We start from the raw sequence: 21,904 nt of genomic DNA on the forward strand, positions 1-21,904 counted from the left end.
AACAAAACACGGTAAAACAGCGTTTTGTTACCATGCAACACAGACCTGGAATAACCTCCCAGATGATTAGACAAGCCCCCGCCTCTGACCACTTTTAAGTTAAAGCTAAAAACATTCCTAGTTTACTTTGACCTCTCCAGGCATGTCCACACTATCCCATAAAGGGCTGTGTGCCTGCAGGTTTTTGTTACAACCAATCAACAGCACATGATTCAACCAATCAACTGTCTGAAGAATGAGATCAGTTGATTAAATGAGTCAGGCCTGGTGTGCTCCTGATTGGTTGGAATGAAAACCTGCAGCCACATGGCCCTTTATGGAATAGTTTGGACATCCCTGGCCTACTCTACATTGTAATGGATAAAATTCAGCTCAGTTTTTAAATAGCCTTCATTTTAATTGTTTCTCAGAGCTGACACTGACAAGTATCAATTTTCATTTGTCTGGTAATGCTTATGTACGTGAGCAGAGCGTTACCCTGTATCCATCTGATCATCCATCTGTGGAAGGTAAGGTTTTTGACTAAGAGGAAAATCTATGAATCGTCTTCTTTAGGCAGTGAGATCTGACATGAATCAAGATTAAGAGTACAGTATATGTTGTGGTCTTTTATCTTTTTTTCTCTTAATTTGAACTGCTCTAGTTTACTTTTTTAAGTCCTGTATCTTTTGCATCTTTTTATTTTTAAACATTTTTATTTTTACTGTATTTTCTTTACTCTGTAAAGCACTGTGCAATACAAATACAGCTGTCTTGTCTTTGGGTAAAGGTCATTTTGGTAGAAAGATACTCGGGTTTAGTGCCAAAATGAAACAATTCGGTTACTAAGTATAAATTACAGAAACTAAGTGTGTTCAGGGTTGATGTTTAAAGGTGACTGTAAGTAACTATAACATCATGTAGTGCCTGTGTAAGGTATAGATCATTTAGAAGCTTACTTTCCAAAACACAAAAAAACAGCTGTGAACATGTGTAATAGAAAACTAGAAGCAGACAAAAGAAGTTACATCACTCTTTCGCTGCAAGCTATCTGCAATCTGCCTGAGCACCGTAGCAAAAAGTGAAAATAAAAAGCAGGGAGTTTGTGAGCGAGCAGATTTGTCACTGTCACCTCATCCATTTTATCTCAATCCCATGTGGGTGACAGTGTCTTCCTGTCACCCCTCCTGCTCCACTGACACACACACTCTTACTTTCCCCCCACCACCATATTGCTTTAGGTGGCAGTCACAGTGGCTGCAGCGTTGAGGGGACCACACAGGGAGAACGCTTCAGAGAAGAGCGATAGGGGAAACAAGGGCAGTAGAAGGACCCTGTCTTCCCTGGCTGCTGGGATGTGATGAGTCAGCAGTGTGTGGTTCTGGGGGAATATACTTTGTGTGTGGGTGTTTGTAGGTTTATGATGATGGCTCTAAGATCAGCAGACAGTGCTTGGTGGGAGTTGTAAACCTATATCAGTGTATATAACATAATTTAACACCACAGAGTGCAGGCTGTGTGCAAGCTCTGGACCAAAGCTGTTTTTAACACTTCTCTTCCTTAAGAAAATCCCACTTGATTTCCACTCAATAAAACACTGTTGATATAACATCAGTAAGCGGAGCCAACTATACTTTGACGCCACATTCAGGCCTTTAAGACAGAGCTCTTCAGTGGCCTGTAGTCATTAATCCATAGTGTTGGAGGTCTGCACGAAGATGGGATTATTCTTACTGCGTATGCATGCAAACTCAATAATCAAACTTTTTTTTTTTTTACTGCTTTCTGTGCATACATGGCCATGTGTGCGTGTGTGTGTCAGTGTTTACCTAGGTGTAATTGGAATGCAGGTAGGCACAGTGTGTCATTTTGTCCTAATCTCCTTCTGGGCAATTCAGGCAAAAACAGCCCCCTGTAGACCCCGCTTGACCCTGCGCCTCGGCTGCAATTACAAAGCTGTGCAACACACACACACACACACACACACACACACACAAACACACACTACCAAACCTGTCCAATTTCATCCTGTGGTAGACAGATACCAGGACCTCCGTGGGCGTGTGTTTCCAGAGGAGATGTGACCTTAATTGCTTAAGTCTTAAATTATCTTTAATTGTGCTCGCTGTGTTGCTTTATGGTAATGGAAGAGGGGGGAGGGGGTGGAGCAAGGGGGTTGGCCGGGTTCATGTTGAGCTATAGTTACAGCAGGAAACAGGGCAGTGAAAGGCCATGTAGTCACCTCCAGCTGAGTCCACACACAAACACCCACACACACACTAACAGAAGCTAGAATGAAAGGCACACAGACATGTAATTTACTTCTTCTTCATATGTAGCCTTCTCCTACATATTTATAAGCTTGGCCATGCAAAAAGATTTGCATATGCATATCACACTCAAACCTTGCTTCTTGGAGTGTATCCTCCAGGCATATGAATAACATTTGCAGCAATGTGCAACAATGTCTTTACTGTGTAAAGATGGAGGTCATTTGGAGATAACAGATTGTGGTGTTATATTTATATTCATATTGTTACGAATTGTCAAATGAAGTTTTAAAATGGAATATGCTAAAATTATCCTCTCTTAAGCTGTAGTAATGGTGGGCAATAAGGCCTTAAAAGGATATCATGATATAATATTATTATGATGCATTTTTGAAAACATTTATAACAATATAACAATTCTCACAATGTGTTGTAGGAGCAGATAGAGAAGTAAAGCTGTACTCTCTTATTTAAAACAACTGATCACAGTCATTGATGCAAATGGACCCGCAGTGCCAATATTTGTCAGTTATAAACTCGCTGACTTCACCCTTCTTTTGCCCGTGGGTGAACTTTATCTCGCGCACCCCCTTCTAAGTATGACCAATCGATTGATCTGATTTTTCAAGGGACGTATGATGTAATGATTGGTCAATCATTGTCTTATGTTGTGGTCAGTGTCGTAACTGAATGACAGCGTACAGCTGGTTTTAGTTTTGTCGAGTAGCTGCTGTCTTTCTCGAAAAAGGTTGACGTTATTGAATCAGTTTCACACTACAGAAGTTGTTCCTTTTTTTGGAATTGCCTCCTCCTTAGTGGCATCAGCACCCATGTTGTTTTCACATTCAGCAGTGTGTGTTGCTGTTGTACATAGCTGATGATGTAAATGAAAAGTCACACTTTATACTTTCTGTTACTATCTTGAAATAATATGATATGGCACATCTCTAGTTGGTTATCTCTAGTTAGTTGTGGTATCTTATTAAATCTACGTGCATTGGGAGATTCAATGTGCAGACTTGCATTTTCATATATCTTATTTGGTCCAACACCTGCTTTCTAACTCTGGATTTGAGTGTCTACCACAAACGTGTTTAGACATCTCTAGTTGGTGGATCTCTCTCTTGTTTTATTTGGAGAATATCAGCTTTTTTACAGAAGATTCGGAGCCCAACAGGTTAAACATAAAAGGTTGCACAACTAGAAACTTGCAAAACTCCATCCCCCAATCTATCAAATTGTTAGGCAATGAAACTGAATGCACTGCAGCTGCAGAAGTGTGCTTGTAATATTGTACCTGAATATTTTGTTTTGTTTATGAAACAGTTTTTCTTGTGATGCAAATAGCTCCACGCATGAACGCCAGGTAAACACACAAGACAGCAAGGGAAACACACAGAATCAGGAGGGGGGATAATGTTTGAGGTTGTGTTTTCGTCCAACTTTTTTTTTTGTAGCTCACTAATGGATGATTAGTGGATGGAATTCAAAGCTCTGCAGGGAGGAAGAGCTTCACGCTGGAGGACAGCCAGTCTGGACCGAGTCCTTTTCCAGTCATTATCTTCTCCTACCAATGTAGATTTTTGTGAATTTCCACCAGAGTCCACAGCTAGATTGATAACTATCTCTGTTGAGGTTTCTGTGGTTGGTGTGATTGAATGAAGAACATGTTTTGGGTTTTTTTTGCCCTTTGGCCCAGAAAGCTGACATTAAGGTGAGCAGTATAGCTGTATATCTACTGTTTGATCTGATTTATGGCTTGAATATGCTCCAGTGGTGATTTCAACCATAGAGTGAGGTTACAATAGAGGGGTGGGGTGGGGCACGTAATATCAAACATGTCACTCACAGGTTAGCATTTCCCGGAATAAGTCAATTCTTTGAGGCACATGTCGTGTTATTGGTTGAATTCAACTTAGCAGGTGGAGCTAAAATGCTTGTTCTGTCTAATTACTTGGAGTTCAGTCAAAAACGCAAGGGGTAAAAAATAAGGAAACTCATATTATGCAGCCTCACATATTTATAAGTAATAGAAAACATGCACCTTTGCTATTTGGCTCCATTGACCTTTCCGGGTCACAAATGCCAAGATCATGAAAAAAGTGTCATTACCATTTATATTGTTCATTTAAAGCATATTTTGTCCACAGTTTCTCTCATTTGCCAAGTTGCGCTCCAAAAATCTGTCCTCTCTCTCTCTCTCTCTCTCTCTCTCTCTCTCTCTCTCTCTTTCTCTCTCTCTCTCTCTCTCTCTGCCTAGTAAGATTTAACTCAACCAATGAGATTATGTGTTCCTCCAGAGCAGCCCTGCCTCAGAGAAACGTGTAGAAGTAAACCTGCTTTAAATTAACTCAAAATATTACAGGGAGTGAAGCTTGGAGGGGTGAGGTCAGATATTGTCTTTGGTCACAGAAGCATTGAAACCCCTGTTAGCCCTCAGCTCAGCATACACGAACATGCATCTTATCTAATTGGCTACATAAAAAGGATCCATTTCCAGTAGTAAAAAGGCGTTTTTCGGGGCAGCAACTGCTGGATATCACACAGGTGGGTGTGTTACAACTGCAGCTGTCACACTGACAATCCCTCAGTGTCAACACATCAGCATAACACCCACCCGGCTCTCCCTGCCTCCCTCCGTCTTTCATCGTGTCTTTTTATTTCTGAGGTCGGGCGACGCTGGGTGACGACAGCGAGAGGTCAGAGCGTGACCACCATTAAACTGTCAGAGGTCAGGGTGTAGGCAGCAACCTGACGTGAGCTTGGATGTAAACCTGCTTTCTTCACTGGCTCGCGGGAATGTGACTGGATAGATATTAGTATATTAAACATCCTGGTCACAATATTCAATGCAAAGTCTTCAACTACTCATGTAAGTGTAAGGAGCCACAGATGTCTAATTGACTATATCTGTGTAAAATCAGTCTCTTAATGAATTTGATTTGATTCTACTGACATTTAACAATTACCACATGACATAATTGCCAAAATAAGGAAATACACAAAACAAGAAAACACACATAACTGCCAGTAGAAGGAAGAACATGGTCATAAAAACATAATAAAACAAATTAAATAGAATATAATAAAACAATACATCTCTCCAAAATTGCAAAAGCAAACAAACAGTATCCTGGACTGTACATTTGTAAGTAATTTAAAGTTGAATGCCTTAAAATACAACTTTTGGAGCTTTTAAAGCAGTATAAAATCCTTTATTTTCAACCAGATAAATATCTAGCTATCATATAATAGCAGTAATATGTGTTGCATCTGATGTGTCTACTTGTGCCAATGCACAGCACATACTTGGCTCGTGCACTGAGTACCTTCATTTAATTTATTTTATTTTATTTAACTGATTTAAACCCTTCCAATAAAACACTGGAAATCAAATTCTACAGCCAATGTGACCAACTGTTTAATTTGAAATTTGCATCACTTTATATCAGATGGAGTATTAGGGCCACTGGGGGGCAGCAGAACTGGCAACATTAACATGTTAACGCATTGTAAAGTTTATTGCTAATGTGTTAGCGGAAAGTTGCTTGTTAAGACCAAGCCCCCAGGAACAACACCGAGCTTTGAAGCCAATATGACATAGTGGCCAAACTTTGTAATTACATCACGTGAAGCTATATGGTCCAAAAAAACTTTTTCCCATAGAGTTACATTGTGAAAGAGATGTCTGTAAATCAGCAGATACATTTTTCTGAGTGTCACAAACCCTGCACAGTTTGAACCATTCGGTCCGATCACACTTAGCCTAACGATTATATCGACTTATCCCGATTCAAGTTAGCCAAAGGGCAACTTGAATGCAACATTATTCTGCTTAATGCGCCACTGAGCAGTTTACATAGGAATGAATGGGACTTCACCTCCAACACTGTATCTAGTTCTCTATATACATCCATTGCTTAGACATCCAGCAGACACGGAGCAACATTAGCATTCATTTGGAGTCATATCACTGTTGCTTAAAAAATATAAGTGCAATATATCCGTTAGTTTAGTTTTAGTCTACCACCACCTAGGAATACCTGTTTAGCCGCTACAGTAAATGCTCCACTATGTTCACAAGCTTGATTCAGATAGTAGTTTGGGCAGGTTGTGTCCATTGGGCTGTTAGAACCCTTTTGTTTAAAACAGTACAGATGAGAGCAGTGATAATGAACAAAACCAGTAAAATAGTGGACCAGAAAACCAAAAACATTGAGCTCATCGACGCTAAAACGCTCCATAGAGCTGAGGGGAAGTGCAGTCAGGTGATTCACTGTAGGTTCATCATCATGAGTGACCCCTTTGACACATGTCATTACTTAAACCACTGTTATAATGTAATATAAAACATTTTCATAATAGTTTAAAGAAAATATCCAAAACCTGCTTACTCTGCATAATTCCTTTGCATTGGCATGTTTATTACCTGTAGACTTGTATTTTTAAATATACTAAAGTTGCAATCAATGTTTATGTTCAAAGCATGTTGCTACCCCTTCAATACTTTAATATTCTGTTATTCTAGTCAATATATTACAGTAGAGATGTTTTGTTATTTTTATTTAACACTTACATTACCTTTCCCCATAAATTAATCCAGCAAAGCTATTACATTTTTTTATAACCCCAGTTCAAGTGCAAGAGTGCAACTTTTTACACTTCTTTGATCTTTGATATAGCCTCACTACAGGGGGGAAAAATCAACTTCTTGTTAAAATATTCCGAATCCTTTTGAAATAGTGTATGTTGTATGATTTATGTTATTTGAAGATGGTGGAAACGTTCCAGCTGCACCAGTTAGAAACACATAACACACACTGGAGGCCGTAAAACTAAGAGCAATCACAGCAAAACCGACGTCAGGGAATATTTGCTGAAATAGTTTATATTGACAAACATAAACTATATGGGTGGGAGAGGCACTTAATGCAAAATATAGCACATTGCCAGGTACATTTCTGTGGCTTTCCGAACTCTGTGTATGCAGTGTACGTATATATACATGTATATGTGTGTGTGTGCGTGCGTGTTGACACACTTGTAGCTGGATATTTCACAGGCTTGGCATAAGTCCTTTACTTATGTGTGGTCCTTCTGTAAACATGTCAGTGTTGGAAACTGCTCTACCTGCATGCACAGTACACAACATACACACACAAACAGCGTCGGTAGATACAGAGTGTGAATAGAGTTTTAACTGAGAACATGCTTAGGTGTTGTTGTACACTAACATAACAAATAAGCTCATCTTTCTCACTTTAATCAATGAACATACACACTGAGAGTATGAAAACTTCTGTGTGTATTTAACAAATGTAATAAATATGATAAAATGTATAATAAAGATTCTGTATTTGGATTTATACTGTTCTGCATTCAATTGTTTTTACTGCTATTTATACCACTTATATATGGGCCATGCTACTGAATTCTACCAAACTTTGCAAACTGTATGCAAATGATATAATATTAAAGGTGCACATTTCTAGTGATTGTACAGTTAATTTTCATATTGTATATACTCAGAAAGTTTTAGAATATTTTTCCTCTTCCAAAATGTGCACAACGTAATATAATAAAAACGGTTATATTGACCTGTTAAATTTTTTGTTTACATCTACAGTATCTTATACATTTTATTTCTTGCAATTGTATTAAAAAGTTTTCAGAGGTAAAACAAGAACAATTAAAATTGAAACAATATTTTAGGGAGTCATTTTTTTAATTCATTGTATTTTGAATCCAAACTTTCTTTGTATAGGGCATAAACTTGATATACAGCTTAACTCATTGAGATATATATCTCAGTGAGATACGTATTATTGTAATTAATCAAATAATTACACAATATTTGTATTGTATCAACAACAAAAAAGAAAAATAGCATATTTGAACTGAGTTTAAATAAAAGTTGTGTAACTGTTAATGGTCCTGGTTAGAAATCAATAGTGCAAGGGAGATTAGTGGGAAAATATAAGCCAGAATTGCAGTGTGCTATTCTGGATGATCTTTTACAACTGGGCTGGGAGGAAACCCCAGGTGAAAAGGCAATTAGTTTGAAATGTCCATTAAGAAAAGATACAAAAGCTATTTACAAAAATCTAAATATGTTTGCATGCAACAAAACTGCAGGTTGTCTGTTTCCAGTCTGCCGTTAAGTCATGCATGTCTGATCATAAGGTAAAAGCAACACTTTATCCTGCACTGCAAAAACTACTGCTAAAAACTAAAAAAGTGGATATTTTACTCAGAGTGCAACATCAGTGAATATTTGAATTATGTATTTGTTTCTACCCTTAATATATACTGTTTTCTGTCAAATTTATCTCTGAAATGACGTTTCAAACCGATTCTGCCAGGAATAAAAACTGCTGCTGCCCGAGAACATTTGTCATTTTACCAGTGTGAAGCCGTCATCAGAGTCAGATAAATCCAAATCTGAAATGTCAGACTGCTGGGCCGCTCTGCTGGTGCAACGTGATTGGCTGCAGTGGGATTTATTCCAGCTGTTGTCGTTTGTCAGACAAATAAAGAGATTTATAACTTCATCTTTGAGATCTAGTTCTTCCAGAGCCAAAAGTGAGTTGCAAATTATTGGTCTTTTGTTTTGTTTGTTTCAACAGATTCTTGCCTTCAGTCTTCCCAAATCCAAGTCATGTGACATGAGCCCACACCTCTGCTCTTGGGTACCACAAACTGCCCAGAAAGTGTCTGTTCATCTGCTTCCACCGTGCAATGTGACTCCCTCTCCTGAACATGTCTACAAACTGAAATTCTGGCCCAAATTTACCTTGAGGATGTTCCTATTTGTGCCCTGTGAGTGTGTTATGTTTCCCTGGCTCAGTGAGGAAGAGGTCTGACATGTCTGGTCACATGACTGGACCTTATGTCACCCGCACATCCTGCTGCGAGGCTGGTTATGATAGTAACCGCCACACTTTAACACAGGTTGCTGGCCTGGTGCATGTTGTGTTCACGTCTACTAACGAATCATAAACGTTCACCCCCTCTGGACTCATTTGTTCATTTTCATTGCACACGTTCTGCAAAATTGGTGAAAATTGATCTTGTTTCCGTAGCCGTAACACGGTAATTGCCTTAAAATTCAATATACTATCAATAAAGTGATTTTTCATTTAGCCTTGTCAGCTGTAAATCACTCATATTGATCAAGCATACTGTGTCTTTATCTGCTCCTGTTTCACGAGCACAGGCACACATCACATGTTTAACTCCATGTTTTCCTTTGGGGAGTAAACCTTTTTTTTTTCTCAGTTCATTTAAATTTATAAGAATCAACTGAATGGAAATCTTTTTCTTTCCCCCCCCCCCTCCTCTTTTTTGGCGGGGGGAGTTTTATGGCTAGAAAAACAGAATTTGTGGTTTTGACGGTCGAGGTTTGATGCAAACGGCTTTGGAACCTTTTATGCAACCTGGCGTCCAGGAGACTAAAGAAAATATTTTGCTTTCCACCCTTTCGAGCCTTTTAGCCTCTGCTAGGGGAAAAGGAGAGAGGGGCTGAGAAAAAAACAAAAAAAAACTGCGGAGGAGAAAAAAAAAACTCTCTACAAGGTCAAATGTCCTGAGTGGGATGGCTGCCAGATCTCCTCCATAACCACTTTGCCTACACACAGTTATACGTAGAACACACACAGTCACACACACAGTTACACACACAGGTGGAAGGACATTGAACATACTGCAGGCACACACACACACGTATATGTTTGACCCTTACTTGTTATCTAGAATAAACAGAAGTTAACAAGGAAAAAGGAAAAAAATAGAAACAATTTAAAAAAAGAAAAAAGTCAAGATTCTTAGTGCAGAAAGATCATCAGATAACTGCAGTAAACAGCGATGGTGGAAAACGTGTGTGTGTGTGTGTGTGTGTGTGTGTGTGTGTGTGTGTGTGTGTGTGTGTGTGTGTGTGTGTGTGTGTGTGTGTGTGTGTGTGTGTGTGTGTGTGTGTGTGTGTGTGGCAAGAGGGCAAACAAATGTGAGTTTCCTCATCACAATTCTGTCTTTGTGTGCATGTGAACATGTTTTGCTTCCATGGTGCATTTCGCTCATTGAGGAATCTAATCTCTGATTAACCATGATGTCATACACACACACACACACACACACGCACACACACACACTCATACGCATGTAAGTGAACACACGCCTGCAGTCCGTATAGCCTCCTGTGTACAATTAGGATGCAGTGTGGGGTAGCTTAATGTAAAGTCCATTACCGGAGATTTGGAGCCTGATTGTGTTTCAGGTGGCGCTCGGCCACACAGAGGACATGCTGCCCTGCTGCTGCTGCTGCTGCTGCTGCAGAGAGAGTGACGAGGTGGCTTGGAGGCCGAATGAGTACACAGTACACTGGTGGTCCTGTGTCACTCACCCTGTAAGCTAAAGTAATGTTAAAGGGACGTTTTACTCCACCAAACCACCAAGTCAGTATCAGATGGTAACAACTTGAATGCAGTTAGTGTTTTTTCATTGTGTTTGTAACCTGGAAACTTACATTTGATGAGTAACTGCTTGATTATTCAATTACTGTTGATTGTTAAAATGAATAATTATGAATATAAAAGTTATGGAACCTGCTGAAGTTCTGACCCACACTGTTCTCAAGTCAGAAATTCCATCTATTAACTCTCAGTTTCAGTGATTTATTGTTCACCATACCCATGTCTGTGGTTATTTATCCAATTTGAATGACAAAATCATTTTAATTTACTTATAGAAACTTACACTGGCTAATTTAATCTTTTTAGGTAATATGCTAGTCATTGTTTTCTGTAAATGTGATTGTTTCAGTCCAGTTGATTTGCCAGTATTTCATCTTTATTTCACTTTTGTCCAAAAGACTGCAGTATGGTCATCAAGGAATAGCTTTGATGACAAAAAACCATTAATACTAGCAGCTGTGAAGAAATGTTGAGATTCTTTTGGTCCTGCTCCACTCAAAAAGATGTTGTTTCTTTTTCTTATTCCGTTTAATGTTTGAGCTTCACTCTGCAGAATGATGCATGGAGGCCTGTCATGATAACTGCTTTTGTTGGACGATATATTGTCTAAAAAAATAATCGCGATAAACAATATTGTTGTCATTTGAAGATCATTTTATACCACTGATATAATGATAATATAATGACATAATAATGCAAGTAGGGCGGGGGTGGGATTACACTTCTGTAAAAACATAGATTGCCATTAGACTGCAGTCTGCACCCAGTATGTACACAGTGAGGAATGGAGGACACTACTCACACAGCCAATGTGACATGAACAGCCTCTTAGCTGCTAATGTGAAGTGTGGCGATAAGTCCATGTATAGACATGGTGATGTTGATAATTATTGAAGTAGCAAATATAACAGTCCAATAATTCGTTATTTTAAAAGTTAAAGTTTCAAAAGGTCCAAACAGAAAAATCACCAAGAGTCGTCCGGCTGAATGCAGTTAGAGTTTTATTCCTCGGAACCAAAACAACACAGACAGCGTCTATGCAGAAATGATACAATGATCTCAGATAAATGTTTCTTTTTATACTGATAATTGTCTGGCCATCGTGGGAAAAAGTGAAATCCCCTTTGCCCTAGTAAATTTCAACCAATCAGATTCCTTTCAAAACAACTTTTCTTGGCATTGATCACATAATGCTCTATTCGTCAAAACTCTAGTCGCAGGTGCCTGGAGTTTTTTCAGAGTGGGGCCTTGAATCTTCAGGGTGTCATACAGGGGTTGCTTCAGTTCAGTTTCTTCTATACAAGAGATACTATCCAAATTATAATACTGTTTCATGACTTCTGTTACTGCATTCTTTTCTTTTTTAAAAGATAATAATAATAAAAGTGTAATAAATTTAATCACATATAATTCAGGGTATGTTTATCAAATCATTGAAGTGCTTATTCATTCAGTAAGTGCAGAATCACACACATCTCGCCTTCATTCTTGATTATCCTTAGCAAATAGTAGCCAACAATAAAATACACAAATGTTCATTATTAATTATCGTTATCCAAATTTGACACCACATTACATTACTGTACGATAAGTCGATAACTTAATTACTGTGACAGGCCTGGATGTAGGTACAGAGTTTGACACTAGAAGCTGTTTTCACATTCATCTGCTGAAAGTGGAAAGCTTCTCTGAGCTCACTGAAAATCCAATTTAAGACAACTAGTTTGGAGCCAATCGCGGCCCAATATTCAACTTACGCAAGTGTGATGTGGAAACATGAAGCCTCCACAAACACCAACAATGAACTTTATAGCGATGTAGGATACAACATTTTTTAATGACAGCAAAATAGTGGATGTTATTTTAATAAGGCATATATTAGTATTCCAAGCAGAGTATTTTTATGTCTTAAAATGTGTCTGGAGTGCATCTTTAAGTGAAAAGTAGCAGTAACACATCCTACATTAAAATAAAACGTAGGAAGTGTAGTAATATTAGAATAAAAGAACATGAAAAAGTAATCATTAGTGTAGCCATTATGGTGTAAAGCTTGGGGTGGTTTCCTTCCAAACTGTGGGGAAGTTAAATCAATAACAGTACATTAAGATTTTGTGTCCAAGCTCCTGCTCTTAAAGTAACTGTCAGATGAATGTAGAGAGTAAAATATACAATTATTCCCCCTAATACATGAATTGACTGAATTGGCACCTCTCCCTATTATTTTAGATTTAGATGATAGTCCTCTCCTATGCTGAGGCACAGTATAAGTTTAGTTTTCATCACATGTTCCATCCTGACACTCTGAATTCATCTTGTTAGCAGAAACCCGGTGTGAAGTTTTCTCAGGCTGCTGCTGCTCCTGCTGATGGAGCGCGCTGTAAGATGACCCAGGAACCAGCTGGAGCTGCCAATAGATGATGTATACATATGTGTGTGTGGGTGCGAGTGTGTGTTGATCCATGACTTCATAATTACCAGTCGCTCTCAGGGGAACATCAAGAGTGCTGCTGGTGACCGAAGCAGTGACCTCATCAGTGACATCACACCCGATGGGGCTCCGCTTCAGACTCGGAGGCAAAACAGGAAGTTGTGATTGAGTACATGCGGGAGCCTGAGTGTGTGTGGTCCATATTCATATGTGTGTATGCATATTTAAAGTCGGTTGGGTCATGCGCCCTTCAATCAGTGCTTGAAACAGGTGTGTGTGTGTGTTTATGTACAAATTAGTGCTTCTCTTTGCATCATAGGCTAGGTTCACACTACACTACTGTTAAACAGCTAGTTTAACCTGTGTCCATTCCTATATTGAACATATGACATAACTAAAGCTGTTTTCTTGGCCTATATCATTGTATTGTGACTGGCTGACATACAGTAATGTTATGATGAGATAAAGATGTGATATACAAGATGTGATTAGTACATTTCCAACACTGTGATGCTCTGGTCATGTATTTTGCATACATGGTTCAGCCACTGTATATCGGTTATTATTTGGGGTATAATTAATCTACAGGCCTCTCATGAGCAGCAAAAATAGAGACATTACATTAAATGATCGAAAATAATGGAGGACCCATCTACTTATATCCTCAATCAGATTATGTGACGGGTTACCACTGGTTACATGTACTGTATTTGGGCTCTAAAACAGAGTTACGTGGACAACTTTCAGAGTGTTTTTCTCAGTTAGAAAGTTATCATTTCGTTTTTTTCTCACGGAAACTTTTGTGGATAGTTTAACAAGCTACTAGACTGAGTTATATCAGGGTCATTTCAGAGAGAGTCAGTTTGGCAGACAAGTCTAAATACTGCAATATCAATGAGCCTCAGCACGAATCAGAGATGTATGAAATTCAAGAAACGTTTCATTTAGGAATAAAATGTTGCACCACTGTTACCGAACTCAAGTACTCAAGTTTCTGAACACATCATTTTGAATTTTAAGTTCTGAAATCAGATGTTTCTTGACAAAATTCACCATGGGAGTCAAAGTCAACTTCTCCCACAAATTTTGACTCTGTATCAAAGGATTTGTGTTCATATTTTGGACTGATTATTTAAGTTTTATACTCTAATTTTTTTATGGACACAATGAATGGGACTTCTACCTCCAGTGTCCAGAATTGTTTCTCCCACTACACAACTCAATCAGAATTTGTCATTGCTGCTATGGCAGCAGGTTAATTAGTACAGCTTAACAAATTTAACAACTGTTATTTGTGGAAATGCCTCAAAACAGACACACGAAATTACAGTTATAACATGAACATTCTTCTTCTGTTGCTCTCCACATCCTAAAATATAGCAGCAATCATCCATAGATGTAAGATATGATCTGTAACTTAATGTCTGCATCTATCTTGTGATATGAGCACAGCACATGATTCACCGTGTGTAGAAGCATCATGTACAGATGCTGATGTGGGTGCAGGGCCGTCTGTGATGCACCTGAGGGGACAAGCTGAGCCCGGCGGGGGGCCGTCACGTCTCTGATGAGTCCCGCTGCTCCCGTCGACCCCTCAGGTCTTTAGCGTGCCCCCGATGGCCCGCCGGCAGCCCTTTGAATCTGCTGTGAGAAGTGGAACTGCTGGAGGGCGGGGGGAGGGGGTCATTTGGTTGAGGTCAGAGGTCAAAAGTCAGCACTCCAGCAGTGAGGCGCTGATTAAACGGTGCCTTCATCTCTCTCTGATCCTGACCTTTCAGCTGGACATCAAGAGAACAAGTCTGAAAGATGAGACAGGAGGCTGACACTCGCACGTGCTCACAGTCACTGATCCACTGATGCAGCTTCAGCACCAAGAACACTTTCTTTGACTGCTACATCTCTCAATACATTTATATGGCACACTCAGCTTTATGGCACTTTATGCTTGTGTTTCAGCTCTCAAATGTATGTCGCTTTGGATAAAAGTGTCGGCTAAATTAAATAGTAAATATGATCTATTCCAACAGAAAATGAGACTCTATTCCACTCAATAACCCTGACTGCCTTCATAAATTACCTCCAAACAACAAACAACTGTGTGATGTGAGTGATGTGTTGAATTGAGATTGGTTAACTACGACTTGCATCATTTTTAATGCTAATCAAACCATTTACTGAGCAGTTGTGACCTGTATGAAAGCATTCACCTTTACTAGACTTCTCCACCTATTTATTCAGTTTTTCCTTTCATTTTTCACATGTCCGTATTTGCATGGGAAAATGTACTTTTGGGAAGTCACAGGACTCTCAAATGGACCTCAGCAAAATGTGTTCTTTACAACTAGAGTCAAACAACAGAAACAGAAATCTGAGACCGTGCAGCAAAAAAAAAAAACTGTCTTCTCATATATATATATATATATATATATATATATATATATATATATATATATATATATATATAGCACATAGGTAGTGCTGCACTTTTGTCTTTTGGAATTTGCATGCAAAAATCACAAATACCCCTTTTGGATGTACACTTCTTTACTCAAATATAATGACCTTTTAATTTGGTCCCTTGTACATAAAGGTAAAAACTGCAATCTTATTATCTCAGACCTAAAATATTTAAAGTCTTAATTGAACACATAAAAATCATTTTCAGGCTTAAAAAACCCAAAAAACAATCATTAGCTCAACCATCTCTTCCTTATATTTGAAATGTTCTGTCATGCCAGCTGCATGAATGAAATTCTGAATATCCATTAAATGCATTCTGCTTTTTCTATAGAGGTCCTGTTAGGTCTGAATGAAGCCATGAGGAACATTTCAGTAAAAGTCTGACTGACAAAAAGCCATCACTTTACAGATAGATGAAGCCAATGAATCTACATGTTCAATTTGAAGTTAATCAAATTCCTGGCTGCAGCTCACCACACGCTCCTTCTCCAATTTCAAAACCAGAACATAACTAAGTATATTTGTTAGTCATGGCAGACCGAGTATCACCTGTAGGCTAAATTCCAGTGAAATCAAGGTTCTCGTAGAGCTTGCACGAGTTCTGCTGTACCACTTATATCTTGCCTCATGTTTCCATCTGGCCATTTGCAACCCCAGATCGCTGCTGAGTGCAGTTTCTGACATTTGTTTATCTCCTTGGCTTGTGGTACTGTAACTACCTTTTTTTTTCTTCTTCCAAATCGTTCATTCTTTATCTACCCTTTCTGTTTTCAACGCTTTGTTTTCTTTCTACCTCGCCTTCCCACACCTCATTTCTCTTTGCCTTGGCACCTCGCCCTCTGCACTTTCTCCCCAGCGTCTGTCTGTATATGCTCTCCTAGGTCCGTATACTCTAGTTTTTTTAGAGGCAGCGGGCTCTTGTTGGTCATTAATACCCGAGTTAAATGGTCTGTGACTCTTCCTGGACTGGCGAGGAGGCAGAGATGTATAGGTGTAGTTGGTACTGTTCCTAACAGACTTCCCCAGCAACAGCAGGGTTTTTTTTGCCACCTCAGATTGGCCTCGGTCATGAAACAGCTAAAGCCCTCTTTGCTGTATTTTAAAGGAAGATGACAGGGGTGGAAAAGATGAGAGGTGACATGTAAGTTTGGAAAAGAGGGGGGGACAGAAAGGCTACCTGAGTGAATATGTTCTATTTAGTTTAGGTGGTGTGCTGCGTGCCTCTACTCTGCATCTCTGGTTCAAACCTCGGTTTAACTGCTGCCCTCGGAGACACTGTGGTTTCAGAGATTTACACTTAGCATATTTATGGACTCCAAAGAAGACATATTTACACCGGCTTTGCATCTGAAGGAACCGTGGTCATATTTGGCAGCAGTGGCCGAGGCAATTACTGGTGTTTCCCGATGAAAAATTGCAATAATTTTTGCTTCCACCTTCGGCAAACTTGAGCAAACTTTTGAGACAACAAATCAACTGACCGCTCCGCTTCCATCCGCAGGCCACCTAGGAGAAGCAACCCCCCGCATCCCTCTGCTCCTGCCCCTCTCCCATGACGAATCTTCTCCGGAACAATGACGCCGCTTGTTTTTCCCGCTCCCCCTCGGCGAATTCCGCTTTCCCACCGCGAGCCGCCGAACGCTCCGTGTCACGCGGGGTGTCGCGGAGGAGAGCATCCCTCGTTAGCCGTCGTCATTCCTGATCGAAATAGCACGCTGCATCAGAGACCAAATCAAATATGAACTCGAGTAGTGGCGGCACCACCCACGGTACGCACACACACCGACCTCCTTTGGTAAACAGACAAGGCTTTTAGCTGGGGCCCCGGTGGTCCGACTGTGGTCCCACCTCTCACCAGGGCCATGCTGGCATCCGTTTGAAATCCAAACCTGTCCGAGGAGAGGGATGCTACGCCCTTTTCAGCCCTGGCTGCGGACCAGGAACCATAAATGTGGCTCCTAACCTGAGGTGGACAAATGGAGGGGAGGGAGAAGCGTCTGAGGAGGGGTAGGAAAGGATGCAAGATATGAGTGTATGTGTGTGTGCAAATCTGTGCACATGTGACGTGAGAAATCAGGAAATCAAGGATGAAGGAGTAAAGGTGTATGTAGACAGAAGGAGATGAGTCGTGAACCTTAAACTGGATTGGGGTTTTTGTTTTAAAGGAGGGTAATATATTTTATTTAGCATGTTTAAAAATCTCAGGGAGCATCAGAGAGGAGTAAAAATTAACAGAAAAGCCTCACTGGTCAGCTCACTTGGACTATGAAAGAAGCCATTCAAGGCCGCGGGTGGCAACAGGTCTGGCACGCGGCTCGAGAAAACGAAAACGACGCTCGATCGGAGGACCGCAAAGCAAAAACAGGGAAGCCAAAAAAGTTTTTCAGCAAACATTTTTAGCTTTTTTTTCAAGAACCCCCTACTCGTTTTTGGGGTTGGCGGTGGAGGGGGGCGGTGGGTGGTGGAATGACCGACTAAGCAACTTTTTTGCCCCACTCTCTCTTTTTTCCCCCCATTTTTAATCTTGTATGATCTTCTTCCCAAATATTGGAGCCTAACTTGATTGTGATTTAAATATATATAATAACAATGCATTGTAATGTGTCTGTACATGCATTAACAATTTATGTATCTTCCTTTTTTGAAAAACACACACACACACACACACACACAAATACACTTTTACTTATTTCTCCTGCATAACGTCAACTGTTGCTCAGTATTCAAACAGGAGCTCTAGTATATGTGTGAGCCTTTGTGTTGGTGTGTGTGAATGTGTGCAGATATCTCCATGCCTGCGTGCATGTGTGAGCATGGCTGTCCATGCATTTTTAGCAGGCAGACACCTGTGGCAAACAAAGATGGCCTTATATCCCTGCTGCTGGATGTCACTGTCATTCAGCAGAGCCCCAGCTGCACAGCATTCACTCTGCCCTAATAATTCCGCCCGAGAGACAAGAAGAATGGTTGTCATGACAACACAAAGCCACTTATCACAAGTCACGAGACGTGTTGGGTATGGCGCTGCTGAGCATCGCTGTCCTGTTTTAGATAAAGGCGTTCAAATCACTTCCCAAAATGCAACAATAACATCATAAAAAGCTCATATGATATGTAGAAAAGTGAATATTGTGTCATGAATCTGTGACACTGGAACCAGATTTAGTGACATAACAGTTTAAACATATACCCCAATGCATGCAAATTGTTTCTAATCTGTCCTTTGACTCTTGCAGCCAGCGTTCGTTATCTGTGCTATCGTGGAATCGGTGCAGGTCAAGCAGAAACAAAGGAGCTGTCACAGCGAGCGTGAGGCCAGAACCCTCAACCCCCCCTTTACACCCTCCTACCCCCATCACTAACTTCCACACAACAAGCTCTTTATAGTTGCCACTGATGATAGTCAAACATCTGTGTGTTTGTGTATAGTGTGTGGGGGAGGAGGGTTATTTTTTTCTTTTTTCTGAAAGCTGACAAGTTTTAAGATTCTGTGTGTGTGTGTGTGTGTGTGTGTGTGTGTGTGTGTGTGTGTGTGTGTGTGTGTGTGTGTGTGTGTGTGTGTGTGTGTGTGTGTGAGAGTGAGAGTGATTTAGTCTGTTGTGTGACTCAACTTGTTCTGGTTTCATTTTAATAAAGTTATATTTAAGATGAACATATTCAAATGCAACTTAGGATAATTGGTCACTCTAAAATTGCCCATAGGTGTGAATATGAGTGTGAATGGTTGTTTGTCTACTATATGTAAGCCCTGTGATGGACTGGCGACCTGCCCAGGGTGTACGACGCCTCTCACCCAATGACAGCTGGGATTGGCTCCAGCCCTTCCTACACGACCCTCTATAGCAGTGGTCTCCAACCTGCTCCTGGAGAGCTATTGACCTGCATCTTTTAGGTTTCTCTCCACTATAACACACCTGATTCTAATTATTAGCTCATTATCAAGCCCTTAACAAGCTTCAGCTGCTTTAAAACAAGTTGATTATTAGAATCAGGTGTGTTAGAGTGGGGAGATACCTAAAACATGCAGGGCAATAGCTCTCCAGGAGCAGGTTGGAGACCACTGCTCTAGAGGATAAGTGGTTCGTAAAATGAATGAATGAATATTCAAATGTAATTTGCTCAAAAACTGCTTATTTTCAGTCTACACTTTGGTAACAAGAAACTATGTCTTTTGCATGTGGTTCTTTTAGATTTTTGCCTTCATTTTTTGAGTGTGCTTGCATTTGCAATTATTTATCTGGTGCTCATATCAGAATCAGTCAGTTCGGATGGTTATCTTTATTAGAGCCTTTATAAAACCTAGAGGTCTGTATCTTCAGCAGTACATGGTTGAGTATTTATAGAAACTGGTGTTCATTATTCTACACAAACAGACAGATATATGCCTGTTGTTGAAGACGGTGACTATAACAAGCATTGACCCTGTGACCCTTATTCTTATGTCTTGATTTGTCACCTAACACTCCTACGTGCTCACTCGCACTCTGTACTAAACTCTGGAAACAGCACGAAGTTGCAATGAAGCTTTAAAAAACCTGGTAAAAAGGTCATGTTTTCACCCATCTGTCTGCTTTACTGGTTATTTGGATGATTTCTTGTGAGGGATTTGGCTGAAAACGCGAGAAATTATCTTGAAAAAGATCTCCTAATTTGACTTGGTCAAGATCCAGATTAGCAATTTCGACACATTACACATTGGCGTAATGAGAGTTCAAAAGCGCTTTGCAAGTGATTTCTATTTTGAGATTTTCGCTGTAGTTCTGAGTAAATCCATTAACACTACATATTGTATAACCCAGCAGGATGACAAATGTGTTATGTATTGTATTCCACCACATGGCAGCAGTTATGAAAGTCGATTCACTCCTCTGGATCTAAAAGGGGAGTTTCAGTAATGCCTGTAACAGTAGCAGTGATCACCTTTAATTACAGCAGCAGAAAATACAATACGTGATCCTCCTCTCACGTGTATATTTTAATGCATATTAAATCACTTGATTAACAAGCAGCCGTCATTTGTTGTTTTTACTCCCAGTGGTTGCAAGATCCATTAGGATCATTCCGCTCAACGTGATGAGGCACCCCTGAAAAAACCTGACCCCCCGGTGTGTAATGATCATAGTTTTACATGTGATGGTTCTGTCCTTCACAGCTATTAGAGGTCTGGTTTTCCTCACTGAATTTTAAAGGAGAACAACAGGGGACAAGTAAAAGTCGATGCCAGGGCGGGGAGTAAATTGCTACTCATTTTTGCACCAACAAAAAAAAAAAGTATTTTATTCATTAAGTCATGCAAATGTTTTTCCAAAGCTGGTCGTTAAAATTTCAAATTTTAGAGATATTAAGATATTTCGAAGCACATATAAATGGATGTATGGCAGTAGCCGTGGCATTATAGTATCTCTTTGATCATTTATAGCGCACCTGTCATGCATTTACAACTCCAGGCTATTTTTTCTTGAATGTTACTCAATAATAACAAAATGACTATAGCATAAAACAAAATGAATGTCCCTACCAACTGTGCCGTCTAGCTGCCAACAGTTTAAAAGTAGAACTTTGGCTTTGGATGTAAAACGCAGTCAAAAATGATACAGTACGACTTCCACCTATTCATTTACCCCTGAAAGCTGCTCTCTCACCCAGATGCATGAAAGCAAGTGACTTAAACAGCCTTTAGAATGAGGCAAGTTGATGAAAAGCGGCTACAGCAAAAAGGTAAATTACAACACTTCATCACAAAATAATGCTTGGAACACTCCAAACATCACAGATTAACAATAACTAACATTATAAGCACATCCAAGGGGCGATTTTTCCTTTTTAAACGGCATTATTTGACCTTCCATGTGTCACCTGGGTGAGCGTCATACGGTTCGCTTAGCGCACTGCTGCACCTTGGCACTTTGTTAATGGAGACAAAGAGAGTGTTTTAGTAAAAGTGCAACACTGACAATGAAATTGGGTGTTTGAGAGTGATAAAATAGAAAGAGAGAGCAAGCGATCCATTAAGGCGAACCATTTCTGTTTGGAAAGTTCTCCCTGGCAGCAAATTCGTCCCAATCATCAAGCTCTAATGTAATCACTTTATGAGGCCAAGGCATAATGAATATAGTGTTTAGGTGTGCAGATTCAGTCCTGCACCCCAGTCCTCTAGAGGGAAGTGTACATTTCTGTGGCATCCTGTATTTATTTGAAATACCCTCTGTCTGGTCTCGTAATACAGACACGGGCAAGTGGGCATAGAAACCCTTTTCTATTCCATCCATTTTCATGATGTGGTCTCGCATTAATGGCAC

Source organism: Scomber scombrus, chromosome 21, assembly GCF_963691925.1.
Source record: "Scomber scombrus chromosome 21, fScoSco1.1, whole genome shotgun sequence".
In the NCBI taxonomy this organism is placed as follows: Eukaryota; Metazoa; Chordata; class Actinopteri; order Scombriformes; family Scombridae; genus Scomber; species Scomber scombrus.